At 39.4% G+C, this 13590-nt stretch overlaps 1 protein-coding gene across 3 annotated transcripts in view; it reads left to right on the top strand.

Annotated features, from left to right (window-relative positions):
- The first annotated feature begins 1300 nt into the window (after positions 1-1300).
- The window catches only part of SYT1 (synaptotagmin 1), a 404236-nt gene continuing 391946 nt past the window's right edge, over positions 1301-13590 (top strand). For 2 of the 3 annotated variants that reach the window (XM_042470298.1, XM_042470297.1), the window contains exon 1: positions 1302-1707. The gene's annotated coding sequence lies outside the window, so the exon portion shown is untranslated. Of the gene's footprint in view, positions 1708-13590 lie in introns of all 3 variants that reach the window. The other variant, XM_042470299.1, reaches the window with a different exon arrangement.

Here is a 13590-nt window from a genome sequence, read left to right as displayed (position 1 = left end):
TGGACTTTAAATTTCCTAGACTTTGAAATATCTCCCTATTTTGACATGGCCAGAAAAAGTAGGAGCCTGCCTACACAAAATATATCCTCCCCGGTATACCATCTTCACTAAGGACTGAAACAACCTGCAGGCATCTGACTAACATCTCCAATTGTTTTCCCCCCTCCTGTTTGGTTTGTAACACCTTGCCTGATGAAGAAGCCCATAGAGCTTCGAAAGCTTGCAACCAGTATATTATTATTCTTGTTATGGTTATTTCTTCCCAGGAACTGTTATGGATGCTTGATTCTTGATTATTTTAAACCCAGAATTTTAAAAAGAAATCAGCAGGGAGACCAAGGAGTCAATTGGAAAGGAAACATTTTTCCCCCCAGTAGGAAATTCATCCAAATCACTGGGACCCCAAATTCAAAGTGCACCAAGTTTTTATAGCATTTTGAACAAAGAAAACTACAAATCGCATTTTCATCAGTTACGTTGAATTAAACATTTACACCCCTGTATGTTCACTGGGTATCCTAGCATACGTCTCTCTATCCCTCGTGGGTTAGCCATCCATCAATAGTTTATCTCTATGTTTTGCTTCACTGTCCTCAAACTGTTTCTGCCGTACTTCCTTTTATTTGGGTTAGAACCATTCCCAAATTGCTTACATTCTGAAACAGACCTGACCCTAGAATACCAACCTTTGCTCTTAGTGCCATGTCAGCACTATAACCTTCAGCTCCGGAGCATTAGTCAAATTCTGGATTTTAACCATCCTACCACATTAGGTCCTCCTCCATTTTGTGGTGCCTTGTCCACCTCCTTCAGGGTGAGGACCTGGGGTCACTCTATTGGCTGGGACAGCATTAGGAGAGAATGTGGAAATAAACAGGGCAGCTCCGTCGCTTCCTGAGATGTCCTTGCTTGTCATTCCTGGGGAACTCCCTCCCCATCCCCCTCGGAATGTCTCTCTCTCTCTCTCTCTCTCTCTCTCTCTGTGTTTGTATATGTGCCCGCGCATGCGCGTGCCCGCGTGCCTGTCTCCATCTCTCTCTCTCTCTCTCTCTCTCTCTCTCTCTCTCTGTGCACTGCGAGGTTAAAGAAAAGATGAAGGCAGCACCAGGCGGAAAAAAGGGCGACGGCTGGCCTCCTCCGCGCTCCCAGGCGCGCGCCACCCACCCAGCCAGACCCCACCTTGGATCCCCGGCCTCTGATTGGCCTCTGGAGGCACCCATCTCCGCCTCCCAGCCAATCAGGGGCCGAGTTTAGGGGAGAGGATGGATGATGAAGAAGAAGAGGAGGAGGAGGTTCTGTGTGAGAGAGGAGGGATTCCTGGAGATAGCTGCAGAGTGGTGATGCTCCAAGTCCCTCTCCAGCCTCCTCCTTCTCCTCCTTCCCTCCCTGCCGTTGGTAGAGGCTAAAACTTCACCCCCAACACAAAGCCAGGGGGAAAGGAGGGACACAGACACACACAATCACACAGAGCAAAGGGAGGGCAGCCCTGGTGGAGGGGAGGAAAAGACTCTCAACCCAGGGACCAGGGCGCGCGCGCTTGAGCCATGGAGGCGCGCCGCCTGTGAGAGGAAGGTGCGCCCTCACCACACTCCTCCTCCTCCTCCTCCTCCTTATTTGTTCTCGGAGTCTCCCATCCCAGGAGTGGCAGGGAGGAGAGAGAGGGAGAGGGAGCCCTGAAGGACGGAGGGGGGAGTCTCGGCTTGGCAGGTAAGGCTGCGGAAGGGAGGGAGGGGAGGGTTTTAGCTGGGATGGAGCCCCTTGGTGGGTCTGAAGATGTCTGGGGAGATGCTGAGGGGGTCATTCTCAGGTTAAAAACGGGGGGGGGGGTGTTGGTCCATCTAGAGGCATCCAGAGTGCAAGGAATATCATCTGGCTGGGTACCACTTTTCCTTGCCCTGGCTCCTTAGGTGCCACAACAAACTGCAATTCCCAGAATTCCAAAGCATGGAGCCAGGGCAAGGAAAAGTGGTACCCAGACAGATGATATTCCTTGCACTCTGGACGCAACCTTTGTCTCTGCACAGACTGGACCAACTCCCCTTCTCCTATTTTTTTTTGTTGTTGTTGTTGCCTCAGTTCCTCTGGAGGAGGACCATGTTGATGGAGTGAAGGATGCCTAGGCTGTGTTGGTGATGCCTGGCTATCTCTCTGCCCCCACAAAGTCTCCCTCCCAACCATCTGGGGGGCTTCTCTTATCAGGAGGAGGAGGAGGAGGAGGAGAAGGAGTCCCCTCGTGGGTGGCATGGGGTGAAATGGAAAGAGGAGGAGGAGGAGGAGGAGGAGAGAAAAGGGGGAGGGTAAAAGGGGGTGAAATCTGTCTCCTCTCCAGGGACAGAAGGGGGCTTGAAAACAAGGTCCAAAACTGCTTAGTAAACAAACCCTTCAGCTCCTCCTGACAGGAGAATCACCTCTTGGAAAGCATTGGTTTCTTCTTCCTATTCTTCTTCTTCTCTTTTACCAAAGGGTAGGGGAAATGGAGGCACCAAAAGAGAAAGGAAAAAAAAAGTTAATGCCACTTGGTTTGGAAGTCTCGGCCTCCCATTTCTTCACCGAAATCATTTATCTGGCAAAGAGAAAAAATAGTTTGAGCATCAGGAATTTCCAACACAAGGCATCAGTACTTCTCCGTCCACCAACCCCAACACTCCATTGTGCAGAGTGTGTTTTAGCTGCTCTGGCTTCACTTGCCTCCTTTTGGATGCAGCTATAGGTGGTATTCTCCTGCAGTATTCCCCCGAAATATGTGCAAGTTTTTCATGGTGGTGGTAGTGGTCAGAGAGGAAAGCGAAGCTTTTTTGTGGACTGAGCAATTACAAAGATGATGGACCTGTCTGCCTCTATAAAAGCAGATTTGTGCTAGGCTTGTTGGGGTTGTGGTTTTGTTTTTGTTTTTTTAGCATCATTAAAAACATCTCCATTTATAATTGTTTCATAATTCTCCCAGCACTTTCTCTTTCACAGATAATGTATAACGGATTGTGGATAATCTATGTAAGCCATATGGCATTATGGTTCTAGCAGTGCAGTTAAAAATAGAATGTATGTAGGCTTACCTTTCGTGCTGGGAAAAGTTAAAAGAGGCAGGCATGACAAAGTTACGAAAGCACATTTTGAAGGATATGACACCTCTTGGGTTTGGGGTGTTGTTGTTGTTTAATGTAAAGATATTGAGCCACTTGCTGGAGTAGCGTATGTTCATTAAACACACTCATCAGAAACGAGTCTTTGTGGCAGTTCCAGCAATCTGCAATTCAATCAGCACTGATACAAGCTGCCTTTTACCATTGTTCATCAGACCCAGCTGAGTGATTTCCGTCAGATTGGAAGTGGTAGCAAGAAGTCTCCTAGGTAAACATTACTGGAAAGTGTGCCAAGTGGACTTCTAAATGAGTAGGAAAAAAATGTTTGGCCATGGTCTGTTGGCTGATAGAAACCTCCGATTGGTATGGGTGATGCCAAGTTGTTGTTGTTGTTTTTTAGAAATGTCCAGTTGTGATTAGAGATGGGTCCTATCTCATATATTTTCTCACTAAATGCTATATATTAGCAGCAATTCCAATTCTGAATTTGTACCATAATTTTAGACACTTAGGTTCTGCAAATCATAGCATGACCCTTATTTGTATAATCGTGTTTTGTGAACATGATTACTATGAACAGCTCTTCTGCTTTTCTACCCATTCCGTGTGTCTTCATGGTTATTGTTAATGGGGAGCTATTTTTAATTCTAAAGCGGATGTAAAAAGCAGATTATAAATACAGAGGTTTGGTTGAGTCAACAAAAAGCCTCATAGGGTTAATCTTAAAACCTATGTTTTGAACCCACAGTATCTGAAATGTTGCATTTTAAAGGATATATTATGTCTATATAAATATGTCACAAATGATTTCCTTCCAGTGTATGGGTGTTTTAAATGCAGACATGCCAGGACAGGCAGAGAAAGCAAAATGATCCACAGACTTTAAGAGGATTTAAGAAATACTTTGTCCCTTATAAACTTGACCTATGGCAGACGGGTATTTTGATGCAGCAAAAACAATGAAATGTCTCGTACCTTAAATACGGGCATATTTATTGCAATAAGTCTTGAAAGTGCACAAGATTTTGTTATTTAAACGTGACCTAGTTTTATGTGTAGGAGACATTATCACCTGCACCACCCATGCTGTTGCATTTTGTAGCTTGTTGTTAATGTCTAGAGAAAAGTATATAGAAAGACAGAACTCTGTTCACCTGTCCTGGAGTATTTGAAATATATATGACCCTCAGATTAAGAAGAATAGAGAGAGCCACTCGCTGAACTCATCCTCACTGGTTTATTTCCACTAAAATCAATGAGTCTGCATCATTGTAAGTGGTCTATGAATCTTAATTGTTTGCAGTAAAAATCAGGACAACAGACAGTTCCTGTAAAGAGAAGGAAAAATGAGGGAGCCAGATAATGGCATTCTGTTGGAAACTGTGAACTCTTTTGCACTTGCAAAAGCATAAATTGTGTCTCTGTACCCATTTCATACCAACCTAATTTGGCTCCACATTAAAAGAATGCTTAAGAGCACCTTATGAATGATTGATGCTAACATGCTATCTCTGTTTTAAGGGATATTAATCTGGAATCAGGAGTTTTATCCCACAGATCAAAGCCTGACTTTATTTCCCCCTCTCATTGAACAAATGTAGAATATGTTGTTTAGATCTTCTGGAACTTGTTCATAAAGAGTACAAAAATAAAAAGAGTGTGGGTGAGGATGGAGCAATATTGGATTTTTAATTGTACAAGTACTGCGAACCCAAATACAAGAATCTTCCATGGACTGAATATGGAAGAAGTTACAGAGGTAGAAAGGGACTGTGCCAGAGATATGAGAGAGCAATATCCATATTTGTCTAATTATAATAAAAAGACTCTAAGCATATAATAGAAGTTAATGGTAGATCTGTGCCTTTGCAGTCGGAATATTGCATTGTTATTCAGGATTTGAAGACATGTTGCCTCTCTAGAAAGTGCAAAGTTAATTGATAGTACTTCAGGGGGAAAGTAAATTATTTATTTATGCTGTTGTGGTTGCTTATTTATTTATTTATTTATACAATGAGAAACCATTTTCATATATAACAAATTCAATTATATCTAACATTCTAAGATATTAGAATTAAAAAAAACTTGGAACAGCTCAGCTTCAGCATTCAGCATATTACCTCTTACCGTTCCTATGAAAACTAAGTTTCAGGTATCTGGATTATTCACATACTAAAGAATTTTTACAAATTAGGACTTTATAATGGCAGCATTTCCCCCGTGCTGTTACTTTTCAGATCTATGGATTCAGTGATCTTCATAAAGAATTCTACAAGAAAAAAATGTCAGACTGCTTTGGTGTTTTGGTCCTCTAGATTTGTTTGTTTAGAGTATTATAATGTATCCAAAAGAGCTTAATTAGAAATACACACATGTGAAGCTTTTTGGATAAAGCTTGGACCATTATGTACCTATGGCATTTACAAAGAATATTTCACCCTAAATATGCTTGACTTAATAAATGTGGTATTAGACAAACAAATATTTGGAGGCTATTTTAAATGTGCAACAATAATCTGTACAACAGTAGATGGAAGTTTTTTTAATACAATGCACCAACCAACTAGACAAGGTTTTAAAATAGTTCAGATATGACCTCTTGTGCACAGTCTCACAAATCCGGCACGCATATTTAATATGAATATGTAGAAACAAGACTGCATCTGTATAAAATTTATTATGATACTTTACATGTGAAACTAACAAATCTAGGCAGCATTAATGTGCTGTCTTTCTAAATGTTACATGTGAAAAGAGCTAATTTGTATCAATATAAAAAAGGTTGCCCATTCCCCCCCAAAAAATCCTTCTGAAAAGAGATGTGAAATTCAAAACAAAATTAGGATATTAGCACATATGTCTTAAATGCATTACATTATCTGCAAAAGAATGTTGTTTTTGACAATTCATTCAATTTTTCACTGTTTGTAATGGCTATGTGTGCACTGGTTTTCATTGTAATTCAAAAAGTAGTTCAGAATTATTTCTTAAGCATCTTACCTGAGAAATAGTTCACTTGACTTTGGTTGAGATTACTGTAGAAAAATCATTTTGCAGAATACAATCCAAACCCTGAGACAATACCAGTTTTAAGTAGTTTCAGATGAGTTTACAATGTCTTGGGATTTCAACATTTTCTTCTTTGTCATATTTTGTTTTTGTTTTCTCCAGTTCCTTTAAGCTGCATCCACTGGGAATTTCTTCTTTTCCCTTCTAGAGGGAGCTATGCCTCTCAGTTCTTCAAGGTTCTTTGCAGATTCTTTCTGGAATTCATTTCTGTTTCAGCCACAGTTCCTAGTTATTAGTTGTTGTTGTTTTTTGTGTGTGTGTGTGTGGGGGGGGGAATCAGTAAAACAAATCAACACAAAGATGGTTAAACTGATGAATAACTGAATATCTTGATGTTTTGAAACAACCCAAAATGTTAGATAACTGCAACATGGACTGATGTTACTTTAGGCAGTATTCAACACGAGAAATATTTAACGCAGAACAAGGCACTTATATTATTTACATATGAAATATCTTTCCAATTAACAGTTTTTGCATATCTCTAATATAAAATTAGAATGTATACAACATAATTATGCATGGTGCATATATCCTTCAAAAATAATATGAACTTTGTATATTGTTCTCTTATTTTATTCATTTTTTTTGTTTGTTTTCTTCATTCATTTGCAGAGATGACATTAGGTAACAATATGTGGAGGCATACATCAAGTGGCCAATTTAAATGAGTAGAATTGATCAGAAACATTAAAAAAACAACCTATTTTGAAACAGCTAACATCTTTCTCTTATCTGAAAGTGCAACCAAGTAAACAGCACTCAGCAACATACTCAGGATTTTGTCCATTGTCCAATGGATTTTGGTGGAGGTACCAGTCAAGAATACCTGTTTGCATGTTTCAAATCTCATTTCACACACAAGCTTAAGATAGTATTTTTCATTGATCAGATATAATTCATTGGGGCTTAAGATCAGATCTACACTGTTTGTGGATGTGCATGATGCATAATAGATTTTTTTTTTCACCTGCCATAAAATTTTATCTTTACTGAAACTGCCAGATGCTAAGAGGCAAAACATTTGGATAAGCTGTAGTAATGTTTACACAAGTTATACTAAGCAAGGAATACATAGTTAACTTGTTTGATTGAGTGATTCTGATGAATGTGATTGGATGTTTATTTTGGTGTAGTCTGGAGAACATCCATCCAGCTACTCTCTTATATAATTTGTTGTCTGCAATTCCACACTTGAAGAAGTCATAATGAGATTTTGGTGTGGTTTTAGTTTATTTTTCTTCAGTGGCAGAATGTTATTGTTTGCTTTTTTGTTAGGCTAGATGCTATTTTTTGTTGTATATCATTTTGTTATAGTTGATAGATAATTTTGTTTAAGTTGACTGCCATGTGATGTGCTTTTTATGTAAGGATCAATAAAATATTTTTTTTTACAAAGGAGTGCAGGTCTTTTGAATATTACTATTTAAAAGACTGTACTATTGAATGGGCTTTTTATTTGTTTGTTTTGTACAAAGGCTCTTGGTGTCTCCTAACTTCTCACTGTTATTTTTAAAATTACAGAAAGCTGTGTATTTTATATTTGTTATTTTTTTATTAACACATTCTGTCTGCTGATTCTTTTGAACCAGGTTTATAGCAGTATAGCATAAACATGCAGCTGTATTATCTATCTGACTTTATCATTAGCATGGTTGTGTTCCCCCCCCCTCCCCAATCCCACTGCATTGCAAATCTAGCACAGATGTCACCTTTGTGAATATCTGGGTCTAGAAAGCTGCCACCCACTCTTCCCAAAATGGTGGTAAGCTACATTGAAGGCAGCATTCAACATAGTGATGTAAGAGTTTTTATTAATTCATAGATTGGAGATTTTATCTTGCATCTCTTAGATTTAAGGAGTTGAAATTGAATCTGGTCCTGTCTGTTCACAAGTGAACAATGTGTCTCTCTGTGTGCATGTGTGCACACCTTCAATTCACCTGTCACCTTATGGTGACCACATGAATTTTATAAGGTTTTCTTAGGCAAGGAATACTTAATGATGATTTTACCAGTCCCTTCCTCCTAAATACAGCTATAGCACCTGGTATTCATTGGTGGTCTCCCATCTAAATACAGTCCTCCCTCCATTCTCGTGGTTTTGGAACCTGCGCACATCATTTATGCATGAGGGATGAACGGAAGGGAAATAATGGTGTGCGTGCCCAAGGTGTGCACGTGTACACTACCGCAGTCACATGCCTATATTCAAGCCAATGGGGCTTGAATATATGCTAAATTCTGTTTTTGCAAGGGGGTCTGGAATGAATCCTCTGTAAAAAAAAGTAGGGGCAAGTGTACTAACTGGGGCTGACTGACCCTGTTTAGGTTCTAAGAAGAGATGGAATCTCTTGCCTTTATGCTACTTAGGCCCTTGGAAGGCACTTACCCTTGTATATCCAGTTTTCACTTAAGCACTCCCACTTACCCTATATCCAATATAGTACTGGAAGGTCTCTGAAACCTTCAATAACAGTGTTTATAGGTGGAGAAATTGCAAGGATATTGTGGAACTGGGAAAATGGGTGCCTTGCATTTTATTAGCAGATGTGCTTTCCGCTAGTGCAAAGTCATTTACAATACAGAAACTTCTTATGTATATTGAAGTTTCTTAAATATTTACCAGATGTTTATAGTTTAATGTTCTCAATCATGTTTAACCAGTAATAAAATTGTTATTCTGCCTGTAAACAATCTGGATCTATGAACTGGTTTGGTGACAGTTTTGTCTGCAGAACAAATTGAATTCCCCATACCCTCCCTCAAGTATCTCGAGAGTCCCTCTGGAACAGATCTGGCCTATGTGTGGTGGGAGGAGGCTACATGGGAAAAGAAGGGAAGGGAAATTTTATGTCTTACGTATGGGAATCCACTCACATGAACTGGGATTTAAGCTTATGATCTGAATCAAAATGTGAAAATTGTTTTTTTTTCCTGCTTGACTTTGTTGATATGAAAACCTGCTGCTTAATTCTGAATCAACCAGAATAAATAAGAATAATTTAGATTTTGGTTGCTGGATATTCTATATCCAACTAATTTCAAATCAACCTAGAGACCACTTTAGTGTAATCTGTGTAAAAACTCACGGAGTGCCCTTCTTTTCTTCTATAAACTTATGAAGCAGTACCAGGGTGGACTGTCTTACTGTAAAAGGATTTAATTGGTACATTTTTAGTATAGTTAGGTGTTGTGTTATCCAATACTTCTGAGCAGAATGTAAAATATCATCTGAGGTTTCCTGATGTTCCTGCATGCTTTGTATGAAGTATACCAATATCTAGAGCCTAAACATTGAGACCTGTTGCCATGATGGGGCATGCCTGGCCTTGACAAGTGAGTGAAAAAGGATTTGGTCAGTGATGAGTGTATATGAGCTGAACAGGTTTTTTTCTTTTGTTTTTGTTTTGTCGTTAATGGCCAGTGCTGTACTTTATAAGTTTTCAGTGTAACATGATGGGATTTTTGCCTGTTGACACATAACATGTATTTTCTGATTCAGGGATTCAGGGTGGGTCACTAGGCTGCTGCCTCTTTATAGGAGTGTCCTGCAGATGTGAATAAGGGTTTTTAAGGTCTTGGAAGAGATGAAGGGAGGGGAGGAGTAGGAAGGGAAGGAGGGGGAAGGAAAAGATAAATTGAATCCACCAGTTGCACTAGAAACGCAAGTTAGTTGAAACTAAGAAAATAAAATCCCTGCATTTTGTACTTTCTTCCATTATGCCCAAATTAAAGAATCAGCTGCTGATGCCAGAGCTGGTGTGTGTGCATTGGGATTGGAGAGACCTGCTTTGGCACCCTGGTTGCTCCCAAAAGTGGCACTCGTCATATACTAACTGGTGTGAGCTGTGAGAAGAGTTTAGAGTTTAGAAGTTCTTGAGGCCTGCTCAGGTATCAGATTATTAAGAAATTCGGTGTGTGTGTTGGAGGGGAAGAGCTGGGGAAGGCATGGTGATTGGGTGAATGAATGCTTGCAGTGCACATCAGAGCCATGTGGTCTACTGTGCTGTGTAAGTCAGATTCTAGGCATGTTAGTCCACTCGGAATGATGCTGATCAGAGCCGGGGAGAACCAGAAAACATTTTCCTTTATATTTCAATAAAGAATACTTTCAGTTACTAGAACTAAGGTTAAATGATTGGCACATGCAGATAATGCAGGCTCTGGAAGGCAGCATTGAAGGATATGAGGGGAGGGAGAAAGGCTCAGGTAGAATGTAGCAGGGAATGTGGTGATAACCCCTTGAACTTTGATTTGCAATCCTGGTATAACTGATCCATGAATAATAGTAAACTAAAAGTATCATGATCTCTTTTGAACTTTTAAATCATCTAGTGGAAAGAGTAAATCGACAAGAGGGAAAATGTTCAAAGACCTCAGTAGAGGTCAAGGAATAATTGTGGTACTCTGTGCACTGCTTCAGGCTTTCAGCAATCTCATATTGTATTGTGTACATTTTTAAAATGTTTTACAAAACATAATCCTATCTTCTATGCTAACAGGTACTAAAAAATCTCTTCATTGATAGTTTTCTGATTAAGTGCTAAAAGAAAAGTGCTCCATGAAAACCACTTGAATGAGAAGAAAAGCTTTAAGGCACCTAATCTTTTTGGTTTGATTGCTATTTTCCAGGCTTCTGTTGTTGTTGTTTTTTAACTTTATGTAACATTTCTGGGGGGAAAGTTGGTCTTGCCTATTTAACAAGCTGAAATAACTGTGGACCATCTGTACCATCTGCACAGCAACATATATTAAATATTGCTGTTAAATATTGACAAACATATTGTTGAGATTGGAACAGTAAGTTGATACTTTCTTTCTAACATTCAGTGGTATACAATAGAGGTTGAATACTTAGACCAGGATCCAGTGGAACACTTCTACTGATGGACTTCTGAGGGGACTGATTTCAGAGATGGGGGCCTTCCCACTGTGGCCCCAAGTGTAAGCCAAAACCTGTTCTGGGGGACTTGTAGGTAAATACCAGAGAGAGGATGCCCCTTTGAAACCAGATTTCAGTTGTCAGGCAGTCCAGAGGGTACAAGGAGGAGGGAAAGGAAAGGAAGTTCCATTGAGTGGATGTTTGGAGCCTTAACTATATATTGGTTATATCTAATTAACTAGAAATTGGTTGCAATGAACAGAGGGAGGCTGTGGCTTCCATGTCAATGGGACAGTGCATCCACTCTGGGGTTTGCCCTGAATTGAAAGGAGCTATGTGAGATGCTGTATCCTATCACCAAAATAACTTTTGATACCTCCATTGAAGTTTAAACTCAACAGGCATGAGAGTCAACCACTGGCGAGAAGGAAAGTACCAAGTGTTTGATCATATTCTTGGAAACATGATTGAGGATCACTGAAGAGGTTATAGAGATCAAATATATATTTAAATATATTGCTAAGATCTAATCATATTTTGACAGTGTGGTCTTAGCTTTTCTAATTCCCGCCACAATTAGATTTCTGAAGTGTGTCTCTGTGACCCCAAAAGAAACAATAATTTTTAGCCAATGTTGTTCTGTAGTCAATTGTCTATTTGCATTTTCATTCCTATTAATTATCAGATTTTGAGGGCTTTATTACCAAACTTGCTGCTTGCTCTGCAACTTGCAGATTGCTGTTTCAGAGTGACCCAGAAGCGGGCCATTCCCAGGATGATCCCTGCTTTTTTAAATGCCTTTCCCTTAGTATACTGGAAGTGCCATTTGGAATCTACTAACTACTGATATTCAGGTTCTATCCTTTATATTCTGTTAGCCCTTCTTCTTTACTCAGGTTTTCCTCTATTGACAGCATTGTCCACTTTAAGCCTCTTATTTTAAATGTTTTAACTGAGGGGTTTTTTAATGGATTATTTAATTATTTGGGTTTTAATGTTTATATTTATATACATCACATTGATACAGTGTGTGTCTCTGTGTGTGTGTGTGTGTGTGTGTGTGTGAAATAGTATAGAAACTGGGTTTTTAAAATCATTGTCAGCATTCTCTACCTTAATTTCCATCAGAACCTTTTCCTCAGGCAGGGCACACATATTTAAAAAGTAACCATTCTTGTTTGAGAAGTTCTGAATGATACATTTTGCAGATTTTGTTGACAGACTTGTATTAATGAATCTGGTGCCTCATCCTTTCTTTTTTACTGGAGTGCCACTCCCCCAGGATTTCTGCATGTGTTGTAACGGATGCCATTTGTGTCCTTCCTTGAACTTTAACCAAGACTGTTAAGGCATTCTAACATAAAGGTAGAAGTACATTAATAGAACACATTTTCAAGAGGACACAGGCAAGTAACGCAAGGGATATTTTGCTGTCTGGTCTGTGCTTCTATTTTAAAATTTATAATAAAACAAACTGTGGCAGTTTTGTTCCTGATAGTGATACACAGAAATGTTTTCACTTGTAATTTTAATTGTACTTACTAAAGTGTAAACTATGCTGATTACAGTGGAACTTACTTGCAAGCAAACAAACATGTGTAGGATTATGCTGTGAATATTTCTGGTTTGATGAACTATTTTGGATGTTTCAAACTCCTGCTTTTTTAAAAAGATAATAAAGTGTGAGGACTTGCTCATTCTCACATTGCCCTGACAGTCATGCTCTTGACAGAAGGGTACTGTCATTTGAAACCAGCAGGAAAGAACTGCTTTTGAGGAGAAAATTTTCTCACAATCTAATAGGCCCAAGTTATTATGCCGTGATAGGAGTGTGCCTACTGTATAACTGATATTCAGACTATATTGTTTATACTTAGTCTTGTTTATTTATTTGAAATATTTATACACTGTTTACAAACCAAAGTCCTCTAGGCACTTTATAATATATTTAAAATACAACAAAGCATGCAGTCAGAATGACTGAATTCTTAAGTTTCTCCAAGCCTCTGGTGGAAACAGATTGGCAAACACAGAAGGTATTGATGAGCATCAAGTGGGAGCAGGACATGTGTACAGTTCTTCCATAGCCCTCATACAATCCAGTTGGAACTTTGCAGAATCTCTGAGCCATTGCATGTCTCAAAGCAAATCACCCTCAACTCATATATGTTTGCCACAATGTACCACAGATCATGTAACAGCTCTCAGTTTTAATCCTTGACATCTCCAGAATCAGTCGTGTATAGGGTTGCCATAATTGTCCACTAAAACCTAGGACAAAACGTAGGACAAAATCTAGACCAAACTGTAGGACACCTACAGGACAAAACTCAGCCCAAAATGTAGGAGATTTAAGAAAAATGGAGGGCCTTAAATGTCCTACATTTTGGCTGAGTTTGTCCTGCAGTTGTCCTACAGTTTGGTCTAGATTTTGTCCTACATTTTGTCCCAGGTTTTAGTGAACAATTATGGCAACCCTAGCCATGTAAGAGTCCTCTGCCTTGGGAATCTGTAAATAGAATAGACTTTGACTGGATCATTAAAATAGATATCGTG

The sequence above is a fragment of the Sceloporus undulatus genome, chromosome 5 (assembly GCF_019175285.1).
Source record: "Sceloporus undulatus isolate JIND9_A2432 ecotype Alabama chromosome 5, SceUnd_v1.1, whole genome shotgun sequence".
NCBI lineage: Eukaryota > Metazoa > Chordata > Lepidosauria > Squamata > Phrynosomatidae > Sceloporus > Sceloporus undulatus.
Note: the sequence above shows the minus strand (reverse complement) of the source record. Positions and strands in the feature narration are given on the sequence as shown.